This window comes from Delphinus delphis, chromosome X, assembly GCF_949987515.2.
Source record: "Delphinus delphis chromosome X, mDelDel1.2, whole genome shotgun sequence".
NCBI lineage: Eukaryota > Metazoa > Chordata > Mammalia > Artiodactyla > Delphinidae > Delphinus > Delphinus delphis.
This window is the reverse complement of record NC_082704.1, coordinates 42,105,369-42,112,155: the sequence shown is the minus strand read 5'-3', so window position 1 is coordinate 42,112,155 and position 6,787 is coordinate 42,105,369. Positions and strand designations below refer to the sequence as shown.

General features: G+C 37.2%; 1 non-coding gene across 1 annotated transcript; it reads left to right on the top strand.

Moving 5' to 3' along the window:
* The first annotated feature begins 6,433 nt into the window (after nucleotides 1–6,433).
* On the top strand, nucleotides 6,434–6,506 carry TRNAG-CCC (transfer RNA glycine (anticodon CCC)). The gene has a single exon. It is a non-coding gene; the product is annotated as a tRNA-Gly (tRNA).
* Nucleotides 6,507–6,787: the final 281 nt, after the last annotated feature.

Genomic DNA, 6,787 nt, shown 5'->3' with positions numbered 1-6,787 from the left:
AAGTGTGCTAGATACTTAGAAGTCTGGGTCTGCCTCTGGCTCTGTCAATAATCAATGGCATGACTTTAATGGGTCTCAGCTTTCTCATCTATACAATGGAGCAAACAACACCACCTGAACACAGCAACACAAAAGTTCAAATGTGGCAATGAATATTAAAGCAATTGAAATGTATAAAATATAATACAAATGCAAGATGGAATTATTCTTTCTGATTCCAGAGGAGAAACTTGATCCACTGTGGGAAAATCATGCCTAATATTCTTCCCTGGAAGATATGCACATGGCCTTTTGTACCATTAAACAATGGCTGTAGAGGGTCTTGATCAACTACCAATTCAGTACTTCTGGTTTCCCCTCCCTCCCAGGTTTTTTCCCTGTGAAGCTCTCCTATTCATCTCCTCAAGGATACTCTATTTTCTTCATGTATCTAATGTTGCTATTGAGAAGTCTGAGATCAACCTAATTCTTGTTCCTCTGTAGCTGTACTCCTTGTTCTTTCAGGGTTCTTTTAGAATTTTCTTTTTGATACTCTCAATGTTCACTATAGTGTATCTAGCATAGGTTTTCCTTCTCTCTCCTGTTTGGCACTCTATGACTTTTTAACATGAAGTCTTTTATCATTTTTCAATTCTAGAATGTTTATTTCCGTTATTTCTCAAAGCAGTTGCTTCTCTCCATTTTTTATTTTCTCTATTTCTTGGACTCCTTGTATTTGATGTTGCAAGTTTTACTTCCATATTCCATATTCCTAAGCTTTTCTTTTATATTTTCTATCTCGTAATCCTTCCCTGCTGCCTTCTGGGAAATATCCTCAATTTTATCTTTAACTCACTAATTTGTTCTTTAGCTATATTCCTCCTGCTATTGACTCCATCAGTCATATTTCTAATTTCAACTATTACATTTTTATGAGTAGAATTCCCACTTCCATCCATGACAGAGTAAGTAGCACTAGACTTTCCCTCCTACCATAAATAACTAGAAAACTAGAAAAAAATGTAAGAAACAATTGTTTTCAGACAGTAGACAACAGGCAGTACAGGATTATGATCTTTGAAGGAAGGGAAATAAATGAAGCAGTCTCTATGATTGTCCCAGTTTGCTGCCTGGAGGTAATTTCTGGACCACAGTATAGGTATGAAAAACCTAAGCAGAACACAGTGATCTTGCTGGTTTGAGGAGACAGAGGTCAGAGTTCACAGACACTGAAGCAGCTGTAATTAGTGGAGCAGATTACCGAAGAGAAGGGAGCTATGCAAAGAAAAAACTCTAGAAATTGGCACAGAGATTCCCTTGAGTCTTTGAAACATACTGAGCTGTGCATGCATAGAGTGAAACTCCAAGGATGGGCAAAGAACTGCTGGGGAGCTGTAAGGTGAACAATTCCAAGAGCTTATCCAAGGCTAGGAAACATTGAGTTCCAATCATCCAGAGGGGAGAAACGTTCTTGAGTACCCAGGAGTTTAAGTAGAGATCCCAGAATGATCACACCTTAGTTATAGGGGTAACCTAGCCCTACAGTAAAGGCTACCCTACATCTTCCATAACAAAGCTTATAAACAAGGCTTGAAAGTTTCAAGCTGATCTGCAAGTGACTTAACTGCCTGCCAAAACAAAATTCAACATTCTTTAAAGTAAGACAGCAAAATCCAGGCACTCAACAACAAAACATTCACGATATCCAGCATCCTTTTAAAAAACTACTAGACAAGTGAAGAAGCAGGAAAATATGACCCATAAGCAATAGAAATATCAACAGCAGAAAAAGACACAGAAATGACAGAGAAAATAGAGTTAGCAGATAAAAACTTTAGAATAGCTATTAAAATATGTTCATGGATTTAAAGGAAAACATTGACATAATAAGGAAAGAAATAGAAATTATAAGAAAGAATCAAATGAAAGTGCTAGAGCTGAAAAATATAATATTTGAAATGGAATTGCACTGGATGGTATTGACAACAAATTAGACACTGCAGAAAATGAGCAAATTTGAAGACATAGTGATGGAAACTATACAAATCCAAAACAAACAAACAAAAAAGATGAGCAGAGCCTCAGTGACATGTGGGTTAACACAAGTGGTCTCACTATATGTAATTGGAGTCCCACGATGGAGGTTCAGAGAAAGTATTTGAAGAAATAATGGCTGAAAGATTTTCAGTTTGATGATAGCTATGAATTCACAGATCCAAAAATCTCCACAAACCTCAAAGCAGTATAAGCACAAAGAAAAACACAATTGGCACATCATAATCAAAGTGCTGAAAACTAACGATACAGAAAGAAATCCTCAATGCAACCAGAGGAAGGAAAAGAATACCTTAAATAAGGGAATAAAGGTAAAGATGAATACTGACTTCTTGTCAGAAAGAATATAAGCTGGAAAAGAATTCTATATCCAAAGCGGGGGCGGGGGACTTCAAAAATAAAGACTAAATAAATGCTTTGTCAGGCAAACCAACGTTGAGCGAATTTGTTACCAGAAAACTTGCATATAAAGAAATGTTATATTCAGTGCCTAGATCTTGGTTTTTAATATAATTCTGCAAAAAAAGGAACCAGGGCTCCTTGGAGAAATGACTAACTCTCTAGGGATGGAGCTGGGAATACACAAGATGAGCCTGGAACATCCTGTAGTACCAGAAAGTAAGGAAGGACTAGGAAAAAAAAAGATGGAGCCATGTCAAAGGGACACAGCATTTACCTCAAGGTCCAGATGGCCAAAGTTGGAATGATTTGAAAAAGAAAATAGTGTTGGATTATAACTCAAAGTATAAAATAAGTATCCAAGTCCACACTGGTATGAATAAATGATTTAGTAAACAAATAAATGGAGGATAATATACAAACCTCCCATATAAAAGAATTCCAAATAATTTATTTAGATAGTCTCCCCTCAAGGAGGTGGAGCATAACTCCTCACTCCTCAAATGTGGGCTGCACGTAATAACTTCCTTCCAAAGAGTACGATGTAAAAAAGGGGGAGAAATATTAACTTTATAGTGGAGAAACCTGACAAATACTACCTCAGCTAGATGATCAAGGTTAACATAACAGTGATAAATCATGCTGATAATATGTACCCATGATACGACATGTTGAGAAGGGCACTTTACCTCTGTGATCTTCCTCCCGAGGACACATAAACCAGTCTCATCATAAGAAAAAAAATTTACATGAACCCAAATGGGAGACAATGTATAAAATAGCTGACCAGTACTCCTCAAAACTCTCAAGGTTATCAAAAACAGAGAAAGTCTAAGAAACTGCCAAAATCAAGAGAAGGCTAAGGAGACATGAATACTAAATGTAAGGTGGTATCTTAGATAGATTTCTGGGACTGAAAAAAGGCATTAGGTAAAACCTAAGGAAATCAAAATAAAGAATGGACTTTAGTTAATAATAATGTATCTATATTGATTTGTTAGTTGTGACAAATCATACTAGTGTAAGAGGTTAACAGTAGGGGAAACACAGTGTAGGGTCTATGGAAACTCTACTATTTTTGCAATGTTTGTAAATCTAAATCTATTCTAAAATAAAAGTATATTTAAGAAGAAATGATAAAGGAATTTTTTCAGGCTGAAGTAAAATGACATGAGATGGAAACAGGTCTACACAAAGGAATGAAGAATGTCAGAAATGACAAACATATAGGTAAATATATATTTTGTGCCTAATATTTTCCATTTGATCCTTTTAAAGTTACCTTATTTTATTTCATATTACTAACTTATTACCATAACTCTTTATATATATTTAACTTGTATATTTTAAATTATTAGTCCATCTATTCCAATAATTCTGCATGGATGGTATATGTTGTCCAATTTGTTTTCTTTTTCTTCAATAGTCATCCATCCTTCAGAAGTCTAGGTATGTCAATTCCTGCTTCCTGGGGGTATCAGCTACTGCATCTAATAAATGTATATCAAGGAAGGGACAAAAGCCAGGCCTAGTCTAGTCCTAGTGCAGAGCCCCAGACATGACAGAACTACTGTTACTCCTCTATCTCAACAGCCCATGAGGCAACTCCTCTGGTCAGTCACCTTGTGTTGCAATCCATTATATCTAAGAGCTTGGAGGGGGAGAGGCAGAGCATTGAATGCCAGAAGGCAACTGGTTAGTTTATCCCTATGCTCCTCAACTCCTCCCTGCAGCAGGACTTTTGCATTGCCCATCTACTCATGAGCCTGTTAACACAGGCAGTTTGGGCTACTGCAGCTGATTTCTGCAATGAATAAGGCAAGCAGTAATTATACTAAGGGTACACAGGGGAAAGGAAGGAGTAGAGCTCTAAAAGTTTTCTTCTGCCCTCTCCTATCACTGATGCCATCCAACTTCTACACACACCAGTTAAAGTCAACTTTCAGTATCCCCAGGTGTTTCTCACAGTGTTGCTGTTGTTATGGTTGCTGTTGTTGTTCCTGGAATCTGTTTCCCTCTGTCTTCTATAGTTTCTCCAGAGTTGATCTTGGGGAGGAAGCAGCAACTCATTTGTCAAGAATTGCAAATATAACTTTTGTTAGGTGCTTAACTCTGTGCATAGGACTTAACTTGAATTATCTCAGTTAATCCTCTCAACATTGCTATGCAGTACATATTATTATTATATCCATTTTACAGAGGAGAAAACTGCAGCTCAAAGACATTAAGCAGCTTGTACAAGATCACACAGCTGTAAGAGATGGAACCAAAATTTAAACTAGTTTTATTTCAGAGACTAGGATCTTTGTTCACCATTGGATACTCAGTGATTAGCACATTGTACATGCTCAAAAATATTTGTTGAATATTTGTTGAATAATGAACAAATGGATGGATGGTTAGAATTACACTGCTAGCTTCCCCAGCAGTTATATTCCTCCATGTTTTCCTCTGTTTAATTGCCTTAGTGTCTCTGAAATATACTACAGAGCGAGTCTATGTAATCTTTACAGAATGACACATTCTACTTTCCTTTAGCATTTACCATTTAAAGAAGCATACTTGTACTTCTAATAAAAAGAAATACTTGTCTTGATTTTTCTGAGTAAGTATAGGTTGAAACACCTTTCTCATTACCAGAGCTCTGTCATGAAACCTGGCTTGTTTGCCCTCTGCAAATTCCTGGTGGAAGTAGGTCCTTCAAAAGAAAGAACATAAATGGCCATCAAACATATGGAAAGATGCTCAGCCTTACCAACTATGAATGAAATATATATTAAAACAACACAAAAATTCCATTTTTCAAACTGACAAAAAAAAATAAAGGATTGAAATACCCAGTATTAGTAAGGGTTCTAGAAAACAAGTTCTCTTATACATTGGCAGTAGGAGTTTAAGTTGATATAGCCTTTTTAAAAGGAAATTTAACAAGATCTGTCAACATTTAAATATGTAGACATTTTGACCCAAGATTTCCATTTCTAGGAATTTATGCCGCAAAAACAACTTGCATTGTGCAAGCACATTTGTTGTAGCATAATTCATATAGAAAAAAATGAAATGAATGAAATTTCTGTCAATGGGGGAATTATTAACTAGATTATGGCAATGGAATACTATGGAGCAATGTAATAAGAGAAATCTATTCATATTTACATGGGAAAGTATCCTTGATATATTGCTAAATGAAGAACACGGAAGAGTATAGAAAATATCATCCAAATTTGTAAACCGAAATAATTTAAATACCTTAATATATACGAACATTACATATACGAACATTAAAAGTGAATTTACACCAATCTGTTCATAATGGTTACCTCTGCAGTGTCAGATTAAACAGAGAACAGACTGGTGGCTGCCAAAGGTGGGGAGTGGGGGAATCGGGTAAAGGTTGTCAAAAGGTACAAACTTTCAGTTATAAGTTCTGGGGAATGTCATGTACAGAATGGTGACTATAGTTAACAATACAGGATTGTATACTTGAAACTTGCTGAGAGAATAGATCTTAAAAGTTCTCAGGGCAAGAAAAAAATTGTCACTGTGAGGTGATGGATATTAACTAAATTAATTGTGGTAATCCAAAAAAGGTGCAGGATGGTGAAACTTCACTTCCGTAGTATTTGAACTTCTCTTCAACATAGTAGCTCTTTTGTGATTTTTAAACATGTATATCAGGAAGAAAAGAAGGAAGGAGGGTTAATGTTCACTTGGAATCCTCATTCAGATCAAATAGAATTTCATTTGAAAAATAGCCAGGAATCAGAAGGCTTGTTTTATCTGGCCTCCTCTAGACTTGAATTTTATAGGGAAAGCGCTCCAGGACATTGAGCAGGAAGCTTCTTATGAAGAGTCCAGTCCCTCCTCACAAAAAACAGGTGTGTTTTTAGGTTGCTGCGCTAGTCATTAGTACAGCCCACACCCTTTGGGTAGAAAAGAAAGCACAACAACTGCTCTAGTCCTTGAAAGAAAAATTGATTTAAATTCAAAACCAGGGACTTCCCTGGTGATCCAGTGGTTAAGATTCTGCACTCCCAATGCAGGGGGCCCGGGTTTGATCCCCGGTCAGGGAACTAGATCCCACATGCTGCAACTAAAAAAGATCCTGCATGCCTCAACGAAGATCTTCCACGCAGCAATGAAGATCCCGCGTGCCGCAACTGAGACCTGACGCAGCCAAATAAATAAATATTTTTTAAAAAATGCAAAAGCAGGGCTTCCCTGGTGGCTCAGTGCTTGAGAGTCCGCCTGCCGATGCAGGGGACACGGGTTCATGCCCCGGTCCAGGAAGATTCCCACATGCCGCGGAGCGGCTAGGCCCGTGAGCCATGGCCGCTGAGCCTGCGCGTCCGGA